Genomic DNA, 11,391 nt, shown 5'->3' with positions numbered 1-11,391 from the left:
GTAGCTGTCTCGCAGCCCATCCAGACGTCAATCGAAGACAGGTTTCAATGCAAATAGAGCAGTAAGTGCAGAGAAATGCTCACTCTCTAAAAATGGCATTTATACAATAGTAAGATTAAATCCAACCTCACCAGTAGATAGGATTTATCAATAAATAAATAAAGCTTCTCCTCTCTGATATGGAATTACCCCCCAAAAAGTATAAGGGAATACCCAATGCTAACCTATGAGAGGGGCAGACCTCACAGTAGTGAAAAATGTAATAGACTGTTTGATACTACTAGGACATACAAACTACCACAGTACATGTCTTACCTTTTACTTACATAGCATGATGCCCCTAGGACTACCTAGGGCCTACCTTAGGGGTTACTGATATGTAATAAAATTGGAATTTAAGGCTTGGCAAGTAGTTTTAAATGCCAAGTCGAAGTGGCAGTACACTGCAGCACAGGCACTGCAGTAGCAGGCTTGAGACAGGTTTGAAATGCTATTTCTTTGGGCGGCACAATCAGTCCCTGGGTATATGGTATACCACTTTACAAGGGGCTTTCAAGTAAATTAAATCTGTCAGTCAGGTATACTCCAATTATACACATGATTAGGGAAGAAGCACTGCACTTCAGCACTGATTAGTAGCGATAAAGTGATCAGAGTCCTAAGGCCAACAAAAAGATACAGCAAAATGCGGAGGTGAAAAGCAATAAGGTGGGGTTGGGACCACCTTAAGAATGCAAGGTCTAACAAAAACGAACTAAGGATAACATGAGTAAAACATCAGGTTTCTCTACAGCATTTGGTGAGACAAGTGGGCCTTCTTTTATCTTCCATAAATGCAATCTTTCCCGGACCCCTTTATTATATAGCTCTTCAAGGAAAAAATATGAAGCACTTACAAAGGAGCTTCAAATACTCAAAGATGGTAGACTTCTTTAATATGGGACATATACTAAAAGCAGCACGAAAACAGAGTGCAATAGGGTCCAAAAAACTTGAGTGACCCATGAGAGTATGCATGCAAGCCTATGGTATTCCAAACTAGAGATATACGCATGCAATTTTTGTTTTTAGGAGAGAATGTGCCTGCTGAAAAAAACCTTATTTTTAAAAAGTGCATTGCAGAATATCAGGAATTTGCTGTGGGACACCTTCAAAACTTGCATACAGATTATGTGCACGCACCTTGCAGTCAGTTGTTGTGGCCGAGTGGTTAAGGCGATGGACTAGAAATCCATTGGGGTCTCCCCGCGCAGGTTCGAATCCTGCCGACAACGAGAATCTTTTTAACATCGGCTACAATTTCAGAAGTTAACCTTTAGTATTTCTTCCATGTCAGTTTTATAAATAGGTGGCTTATTTTGGTGTCACTATTGCCATAGCACATATTTATTATCGCTCCCCCTTTCATATCTTTGCTATAACTCTCGTCCTTCATTAGCGCTGGTGCAAACGCTTCAAATTATTATACCCTGGCTCTCTCGGTCATACCTGTGCATGCACTTGAAACTTACTTTACCAATAACAGAAGCAAATAGAGAAATAAAATAAAAGTGCTAGCTGGATTAGGCAAACACACTTCATAAAACTGCATTTTCTTTTCTATTCTCCCCCGTGTTACAAGCTTAACTGCTCCCTGTGTAATTTCTCTTAACCTGCTGTTCCTGGAAGAGAATTTCATCTACAAGCTCTTTCTGTGTTTTTTCCTAGTCTTTTCTTTCCCTTTTCTTAGATTTGTAACTGTTCCTTTACGTGCTCTATTTAGGCGCCATTAATCTCATTTGAGCTCCTTGTACCTGCTGCTGTTTTCTCCACACCTCATACTGTCTTTTCCCTCTTTCTCTCTTTCTCTGCGGTTGGTGGCTACTTTCCAAAGCGTCTGATGCCCCAATGTTCCTTCGTCTTGTTGTCAGACGTGAATTTGAAAAGCAACAAAATTAACAAGCCTTTACCACTCACACATGGCAGAAGTTTATACTTTAATTCAATGAGCTAGGAAAAGTGTGTTGTGGGGCCCCTACGAGCCATGGTGCTTGCTTCATCATAATTAGGCATGCAGTCATTAGCCACAGCTCTGATTATGGGTCACTGAGGTCAGTTTCAATAATTCCTCAAAAACCTAACCATGCAGTCCCCCCTAACTGTGTAGTTATCTTGCTTTACTGCTGTTTGTGTGATTAGCTGGGAGGAGCTCACGGCAGCATCCTCCCAATAAAAGTGTAGATGGACCGTTCCTTAACTCTTTCTTGCTTCACATACAGATGGCTTGAGGAGGTACAGGGGAGATGCAGGTCTAATAAACAGAATAGAATATCTGCGCCAGGTGTGTTTCTCTGCATTGGTGTCCCATCACAGGCCCACCAGTGTATGTGTGATCTTTGACTCCTGCCAGTTCACAAGCAGGCGGCCAGGAAACGGTTTCAGCCTATCGACCACTGAGGAGATAAAGCCTTTGTATAAGGAATGAGGAAGCAATGAACACATTCAGCCTATCACAGGAGTAGCCCTGAGTGTTCCGAATTATAATTTCTTCATGTCACTGTACGTTATTGAGCCCAAGTAGCTCGCCGTGATCGTATAGTGGTTAGTACTCTGCGTTGTGGCCGCAGCAACCTCGGTTCGAATCCGAGTCACTGCATTGTGGTTGGCAATGTCACGGCAGTGGGGTTTTTCCTTTACAGAATTCCCAAATGTACCAGTTGTTTTTGTAAAATGTCTATTAAAAACAGATCCTTTTCAATATTTAAACGATCTAACAACAAATTATTTAAACACACATGATTATAAGATGTAGGTATACTGTACTTACTGACATAAATTATCGTTCTTGAACATATTTGCGGTAAGGGGAGCGGAGCTCTCCCCCAGGCCAATCAGAATGCAGATGAATGCAGTTGCAGTTGAGTGACCTGTGTTGTGGCTGTCTACAGGGAATGCACATATGTAGCTGTCTCGCAGCCCAATCCAGACGTCAATCGAAGACAGGTTTCAATGCAAATAGAGCAGTAAGTGCAGAGAAATGCTCACTCTCTAAAAATGGCATTTATACAATAGTAAGATTAAATCCAACCTCACCAGTAGATAGGATTTATCAATAAATAAATAAAGCTTCTCCTCTCTGATATGGAATTACCCCCCAAAAAGTATAAGGGAATACCCAATGCTAACCTATGAGAGGGGCAGACCTCACAGTAGTGAAAAATGTAATAGACTGTTTGATACTACTAGGACATACAAACTACCACAGTACATGTCTTACCTTTTACTTACATAGCATGATGCCCCTAGGACTACCTAGGGCCTACCTTAGGGGTTACTGATATGTAATAAAATTGGAGTTTAAGGCTTGGCAAGTAGTTTTAAATGCCAAGTCGAAGTGGCAGTACACTGCAGCACAGGCACTGCAGTAGCAGGCTTGAGACAGGTTTGAAATGCTATTTCTTTGGGCGGCACAATCAGTCCCTGGGTATATGGTATACCACTTTACAAGGGGCTTTCAAGTAAATTAAATCTGTCAGTCAGGTATACTCCAATTATACACATGATTAGGGAAGAAGCACGTGCACTTCAGCACTGATTAGTAGCGATAAAGTGATCAGAGTCCTAAGGCCAACAAAAAGATACAGCAAAATGCGGAGGTGAAAAGCAATAAGGTGGGGTTGGGACCACCTTAAGAATGCAAGGTCTAACAAAAACGAACTAAGGATAACATGAGTAAAACATCAGGTTTCTCTACAGCATTTGGTGAGACAAGTGGGCCTTCTTTTATCTTCCATAAATGCAATCCTTCCCGGACCCCTTTATTATATAGCTCTTCAAGGAAAAAATATAAAGCACTTACAAAGGAGCCTCAAATACTCAAAGATGGTAGACTTCTTTAATATGGGACATATACTAAAAGCAGCACGAAAACAGAGTGCAATAGGGTCCAAAAAACTTGAGTGACCCATGAGAGTATGCATGCAAGCCTATGGTATTCCAAACTAGTGATCTACGCATGCAATTTTTGTTTTTAGGAGAGAATGTGCCTGCTGAAAAAAACCTTATTTTTAAAAAGTGCATTGCAGAATATCAGGAATTTGCTGTGGGACACCTTGAAAACTTGCATACAGATTATGTGCACACACCTTGCAGTCAGTTCTTGTGGCCGAGTGGTTAAGGCGATGGACTAGAAATCCATTGGGGTTTCCCCGCGCAGGTTCGAATCCTGCCGACAACGAGAATCTTTTTAACATCGGCTACAATTTCAGAAGTTAACCTTTAGTATTTCTTCCATGTCAGTTTTATAAAAAGGTGGCTTATTTTGGTGTCACTATTGCCATATCACATATTTATTATCGCTCCCCCTTTCATATCTTTGCTATAACTCTCGTCCTTCATTAGCGCTGGTGCAAACGCTTCAAATTATTATACCCTGGCTCTCTCGGTCATACCTGTGCATGCACTTGAAACTTACTTTACCAATAAAAGAAGCAAATAGAGAAATAAAATAAAAGTGCTAGCTGGATTAGGCAAACACACTTCATAAAACTGCATTTTCTTTTCTATTCTCCCCCGTGTTACAAGCTTAACTGCTCCCTGTGTAATTTCTCTTAACCTGCTGTTCCTGGAAGAGAATTTCATCTACAAGCTCTTTCCGTGTTTTTTCCTAGTCTTTTCTTTCCCTTTTCTTAGATTTGTAACTGTTCCTTTACGTGCTCTATTTAGGCGCCATTAATCTCATTTGAGCTCCTCGTACCTGCTGCTGTTTTCTCCACACCTCATACTGTCTTTTCCCTCTTTCTCTCTTTCTCTGCGGTTGGTGCCTACTTTCCAAAGCGTCTGATGCCCCAATGTTCCTTCGTCTTGTTGTCAGACGTGAATTTGAAAAGCAACAAAATTAACAAGCCTTTACCACTCACACATGGCAGAAGTTTATACTTTAATTCAATGAGCTAAGAAAAGTGTGTTGCGGGGCCCCTACGAGCCATGGTGCTTGCTTCATCATAATTAGGCATGCAGTCATTAGCCACAGCTCTGATTATGGGTCACTGAGGTCAGTTTCAATAATTCCTCAAAAACCTAACCATGCAGTACCCCCTAACTGTGTAGTTATCTTGCTTTACTGCTGTTTGTGTGATTAGCTGGGAGGAGCTCACGGCAGCATCCTCCCAATAAAAGTGTAGATGGACCGTTCCTTAACTCTTTCTTGCTTCACATACAGATGGCTTGAGGAGGTACAGGGGAGATGCAGGTCTAATAAACAGAATAGAATATCTGCGCCAGGTGTGTTTCTCTGCATTGGTGTCCCATCACAGGCCCACCAGTGTATGTGTGATCTTTGACTCCTGCCAGTTCACAAGCAGGCGGCCAGGAAACGGTTTCAGCCTATCAACCACTGAGGAGATAAAGCCTTTGTATAAGGAATGAGGAAGCAATGAACACATTCAGCCTATCACAGGAGTAGCCCTGAGTGTTCCGAATTATAATTTCTTCATGTCATTGTACGTTATTGAGCCCAAGTAGCTCGCCGTGATCGTATAGTGGTTAGTACTCTGCGTTGTGGCCGCAGCAACCTCAGTTCGAATCCGAGTCACGGCATTGTGGTTGGCAATGTCACGGCAGTTGGGTTTTTCCTTTACAGAATTCCCAAATGTACCAGTTGTTTTAGTAAAATGTCTATTAAAAACAGATCCTTTTCAATATTTAAACGATCTAACAACAAATTATTTAAACACACATGATTATAAGATGTAGGCATACTGTACTTACTGACATAAATTATCGTTCTTGAACATATTTGCGGTAAGGGGAGCGGAGCTCTCCCCCAGGCCAATCAGAATGCAGATGAATGCAGTTGCAGTTGAGTGACCTGTGTTGTGGCTGTCTACAGGGAATGCACATATGTAGCTGTCTCGCAGCCCAATCCAGACGTCAATCGAAGACAGGTTTCAATGCAAATAGAGCAGTAAGTGCAGAGAAATGCTCACTCTCTAAAAATGGCATTTATACAATAGTAAGATTAAATCCAACCTCACCAGTAGATAGGATTTATCAATAAATAAATAAAGCTTCTCCTCTCTGATATGGAATTACCCCCCAAAAAGTATAAGGGAATACCCAATGCTAACCTATGAGAGGGGCAGACCTCACAGTAGTGAAAAATGTAATAGACTGTTTGATACTACTAGGACATACAAACTACCACAGTACATGTCTTACCTTTTACTTACATAGCATGATGCCCCTAGGACTACCTAGGGCCTACCTTAGGGGTTACTGATATGTAATAAAATTGGAATTTAAGGCTTGGCAAGTAGTTTTAAATGCCAAGTCGAAGTGGCAGTACACTGCAGCACAGGCACTGCAGTAGCAGGCTTGAGACAGGTTTGAAATGCTATTTCTTTGGGCGGCACAATCAGTCCCTGGGTATATGGTATACCACTTTACAAGGGGCTTTCAAGTAAATTAAATCTGTCAGTCAGGTATACTCCAATTATACACATGATTAGGGAAGAAGCACGTGCACTTCAGCACTGATTAGTAGCGATAAAGTGATCAGAGTCCTAAGGCCAACAAAAAGATACAGCAAAATGCGGAGGTGAAAAGCAATAAGGTGGGGTTGGGACCACCTTAAGAATGCAAGGTCTAACAAAAACGAACTAAGGATAACATGAGTAAAACATCAGGTTTCTCTACAGCATTTGGTGAGACAAGTGGGCCTTCTTTTATCTTCCATAAATGCAATCTTTCCCGGACCCCTTTATTATATAGCTCTTCAAGGAAAAAATATAAAGCACTTACAAAGGAGCCTCAAATACTCAAAGATGGTAGACTTCTTTAATATGGGACATATACTAAAAGCAGCACGAAAACAGAGTGCAATAGGGTCCAAAAAACTTGAGTGAGCCATGAGAGTATGCATGCAAGCCTATGGTATTCCAAACTAGAGATATACGCATGCAATTTTTGTTTTTAGGAGAGAATGTGCCTGCTGAAAAAAACCTTATTTTTAAAAAGTGCATTGCAGAATATCAGGAATTTGCTGTGGGACACCTTCAAAACTTGCATACAGATTATGTGCACACACCTTGCAGTCAGTTGTTGTGGCCGAGTGGTTAAGGCGATGGACTAGAAATCCATTGGGGTCTCCCCGCGCAGGTTCGAATCCTGCCGACAAAGAGAATCTTTTTAACATCGGCTACAATTTCAGAAGTTAACCTTTAGTATTTCTTCCATGTCAGTTTTATAAATAGGTGGCTTATTTTGGTGTCACTATTGCCATAGCACATATTTATTATCGCTCCCCCTTTCATATCTTTGCTATAACTCTCGTCCTTCATTAGCGCTGGTGCAAACACTTCAAATTATTATACCCTGGCTCTCTCGGTCATACCTGTGCATGCACTTGAAACTTACTTTACCAATAACAGAAGCAAATAGAGAAATAAAATAAAAGTGCTAGCTGGATTAGGCAAACACACTTCATAAAACTGCATTTTCTTTTCTATTCTCCCCCGTGTTACAAGCTTAATTGCTCCCTGTGTAATTTCTCTTAACCTGCTGTTCCTGGAAGAGAATTTCATCTACAAGCTCTTTCTGTGTTTTTTCCTAGTCTTTTCTTTCCCTTTTCTTAGATTTGTAACTGTTCCTTTACGTGCTCTATTTAGGCGCCATTAATCTCATTTGAGCTCCTTGTACCTGCTGCTGTTTTCTCCACACCTCATACTATCTTTTCCCTCTTTCTCTCTTTCTCTGCGGTTGGTGGCTACTTTCCAAAGCGTCTAATGCCCCAATGTTCCTTCGTCTTGTTGTCAAACGTGAATTTGAAAAGCAACAAAATTAACAAGCCTTTACCACTCACACATGGCAGAAGTTTATACTTTAATTCAATGAGCTAAGAAAAGTGTGTTATGGGGCCCCTACGAGCCATGGTGCTTGCTTCATCATAATTAGGCATGCAGTCATTAGCCACAGCTCTGATTATGGGTCACTGAGGTCAGTTTCAATAATTCCTCAAAAACCTAACCATGCAGTCCCCCCTAACTGTGTAGTTATCTTGCTTTACTGCTGTTTGTGTGATTAGCTGGGAGGAGCTCACGGCAGCATCCTCCCAATAAAAGTGTAGATGGACCGTTCCTTAACTCTTTCTTGCTTCAAATACAGATGGCTTGAGGAGGTACAGGGGAGATGCAGGTCTAATAAACAGAATAGAATATCTGCACCAGGTGTGTTTCTCTGCATTGGTGTCCCATCACAGGCCCACCAGTGTATGTGTGATCTTTGACTCCTGCCAGTTCACAAGCAGGCGGCCAGGAAACGGTTTCAGCCTATCGACCACTGAGGAGATAAAGCCTTTGTATAAGGAATGAGGAAGCAATGAACACATTCAGCCTATCACAGGAGTAGCCCTGAGTGTTCCGAATTATAATTTCTTCATGTCACTGTACGTTATTGAGCCCAAGTAGCTCGCCGTGATCGTATAGTGGTTAGTACTCTGCGTTGTGGCCGCAGCAACCTCGGTTCGAATCCGAGTCACGGCATTGTGGTTGGCAATGTCACAGCAGTGGGGTTTTTCCTTTACAGAATTCCCAAATGTACCAGTTGTTTTTGTAAAATGTCTATTAAAAACAGATCCTTTTCAATATTTAAACGATCTAACAACAAATTATTTAAACACACATGATTATAAGATGTAGGTGTACTGTACTTACTGACATAAATTATCGTTCTTGAACATATTTGCGGTAAGGGGAGCGGAGCTCTCCCCCAGGCCAATCAGAATGCAGATGAATGCAGTTGCAGTTGAGTGACCTGTGTTGTGGCTGTCTACAGGGAATGCACATATGTAGCTGTCTCGCAGCCCAATCCAGACGTCAATCGAAGACAGGTTTCAATGCAAATAGAGCAGTAAGTGCAGAGAAATGCTCACTCTCTAAAAATGGCATTTATACAATAGTAAGATTAAATCCAACCTCACCAGTAGATAGGATTTATCAATAAATAAATAAAGCTTCTCCTCTCTGATATGGAATTACCCCCCAAAAAGTATAAGGGAATACCCAATGCCAACCTATGAGAGGGGCAGACCTCACAGTAGTGAAAAATTTAATAGACTGTTTGATACTACTAGGACATACAAACTACCACAGTACATGTCTTACCTTTTACTTACATAGCATGATGCCCCTAGGACTACCTAGGGCCTACCTTAGGGGTTACTGATATGTAATAAAATTGGAGTTTAAGGCTTGGCAAGTAGTTTTAAATGCCAAGTCGAAGTGGCAGTACACTGCAGCACAGGCACTGCAGTAGCAGGCTTGAGACAGGTTTGAAATGCTATTTCTTTGAGCGGCACAATCAGTCCCTGGGTATATGGTATACCACTTTACAAGGGGCTTTCAAGTAAATTAAATCTGTCAGTCAGGTATACTCCAATTATACACATGATTAGGGAAGAAGCACGTGCACTTCAGCACTGATTAGTAGCGATAAAGTGATCAGAGTCCTAAGGCCAACAAAAAGATACAGCAAAATGCGGAGGTGAAAAGCAATAAGGTGGGGTTGGGACCACCTTAAGAATGCAAGGTCTAACAAAAACGAACTAAGGATAACATGAGTAAAACATCAGGTTTCTCTACAGCATTTGGTGAGACAAGTGGGCCTTCTTTTATCTTCCATAAATGCAATCCTTCCCGGACCCCTTTATTATATAGCTCTTCAAGGAAAAAATATAAAGCACTTACAAAGGAGCCTCAAATACTCAAAGATGGTAGACTTCTTTAATATGGGACATATACTAAAAGCAGCACGAAAACAGAGTGCAATAGGGTCCAAAAAACTTGAGTGACCCATGAGAGTATGCATGCAAGCCTATGGTATTCCAAACTAGAGATATACGCATGCAATTTTTGTTTTTAGGAGAGAATGTGCCTGCTGAAAAAAACCTTATTTTTAAAAAGTGCATTGCAGAATATCAGGAATTTGCTGTGGGACACCTTCAAAACTTGCATACAGATTATGTGCACACACCTTGCAGTCAGTTGTTGTGGCCGAGTGGTTAAGGCGATGGACTAGAAATCCATTGGGGTCTCCCCGTGCAGGTTCGAATCCTGCCGACAACGAGAATCTTTTTAACATCGGCTACAATTTCAGAAGTTAACCTTTAGTATTTCTCCCATGTCAGTTTTATAAATAGGTGGCTTATTTTGGTGTCACTATTGCCATATCACATATGTATTATCGCTCCCCCTTTCATATCTTTGCTATAACTCTCGTCCTTCATTAGCGCTGGTGCAAACGCTTCAAATTATTATACCCTGGCTCTCTCGGTCATACCTGTGCATGCACTTGAAACTTACTTTACCAATAAAATAAGCAAATAGAGAAATAAAATAAAAGTGCTAGCTGGATTAGGCAAACACACTTCATAAAACTGCATTTTTTTTTCTATTCTCCCCGTGTTACAAGCTTAACTGCTCCCTGTGTAATTTCTCTTAATCTGCTGTTCCTGGAAGAGAATTTCATCTACAAGCTCTTTCTGTGTTTTTTCCTAGTCTTTTCTTTCCCTTTTCCTAGATTTGTAACTGTTCCTTTACGTGCTCTATTTAGGCGCCATTAATCTCATTTGAGCTCCTTGTACCTGCTGCTGGTTTCTCCACACCTCATACTGTCTTTTCCCTCTTTCTCTCTTTCTCTGCGGTTGGTGGCTACTTTCCAAAGCGTCTGATGCCCCAATGTTCCTTTGTCTTGTTGTCAGACGTGAATTTGAAAAGCAACAAAATTAACAAGCCTTTACCACTCACACATGGCAGAAGTTTATACTTTAATTCAATGAGCTAAGAAAAGTGTGTTGTGGGGCCCCTACGAGCCATGGTGCTTGATTCATCATAATTAGGCATGCAGTCATTAGCCACAGCTCTGATTATGGGTCACTGAGGTCAGTTTCAATAATTCCTCAAAAACCTAACCATGCAGTCCCCCCTAACTGTGTAGTTATCTTGCTTTACTGCTGTTTGTGTGATTAGCTGGGAGGAGCTCACGGCAGCATCCTCCCAATAAAAGAGTAGATGGACCGTTCCTTAACTCTTTCTTGCTTCACATACAGATGGCTTGAGGAGGTACAGGGGAGATGCAGGTCTAATAAACAGAATAGAATATCTGCGCCAGATGTGTTTCTCTGCATTGGTGTCCCATCACAGGCCCACCAGTGTATGTGTGATCTTTGACTCCTGCAAGTTCACAAGCAGGCGGCCAGGAAACGGTTTCAGCCTATCAACAACTGAGGAGATAAAGCCTTTGTATAAGGAATGAGGAAGCAATGAACACATTCAGCCTATCACAGGAGCAGCCCTGAGTGTTCCGAATTATAATTTCTTCATGTCACTGTACGTTATTGAGACCAAGTAGCTCGCC

At 41.4% G+C, this 11,391-nt stretch overlaps 5 non-coding genes across 5 annotated transcripts; all 5 read left to right on the top strand.

Annotated features, from left to right (window-relative positions):
- The first annotated feature begins 1,192 nt into the window (after positions 1-1,192).
- On the top strand, positions 1,193-1,274 carry TRNAS-AGA (transfer RNA serine (anticodon AGA)). The gene has a single exon. It is a non-coding gene; the product is annotated as a tRNA-Ser (tRNA).
- A 2,860-nt stretch (positions 1,275-4,134) lies between these two features.
- Positions 4,135-4,216, top strand: TRNAS-AGA (transfer RNA serine (anticodon AGA)). Its single transcript has one exon. It is a non-coding gene; the product is annotated as a tRNA-Ser (tRNA).
- Positions 4,217-7,076: 2,860 nt separating this feature from the next.
- Positions 7,077-7,158, top strand: TRNAS-AGA (transfer RNA serine (anticodon AGA)). Its single transcript has one exon. It is a non-coding gene; the product is annotated as a tRNA-Ser (tRNA).
- A 1,289-nt stretch (positions 7,159-8,447) lies between these two features.
- Positions 8,448-8,519, top strand: TRNAH-GUG (transfer RNA histidin (anticodon GUG)). Its single transcript has one exon. It is a non-coding gene; the product is annotated as a tRNA-His (tRNA).
- Positions 8,520-10,018: 1,499 nt separating this feature from the next.
- Positions 10,019-10,100, top strand: TRNAS-AGA (transfer RNA serine (anticodon AGA)). Its single transcript has one exon. It is a non-coding gene; the product is annotated as a tRNA-Ser (tRNA).
- Positions 10,101-11,391: the final 1,291 nt, after the last annotated feature.

The sequence above is a fragment of the Lissotriton vulgaris genome, chromosome 1_1 (assembly GCF_964263255.1).
Source record: "Lissotriton vulgaris chromosome 1_1, aLisVul1.2, whole genome shotgun sequence".
NCBI lineage: Eukaryota > Metazoa > Chordata > Amphibia > Caudata > Salamandridae > Lissotriton > Lissotriton vulgaris.
The sequence above is the reverse complement of the archived record's forward strand: the minus strand, read 5'-3'. Positions and strand labels throughout refer to the sequence as shown.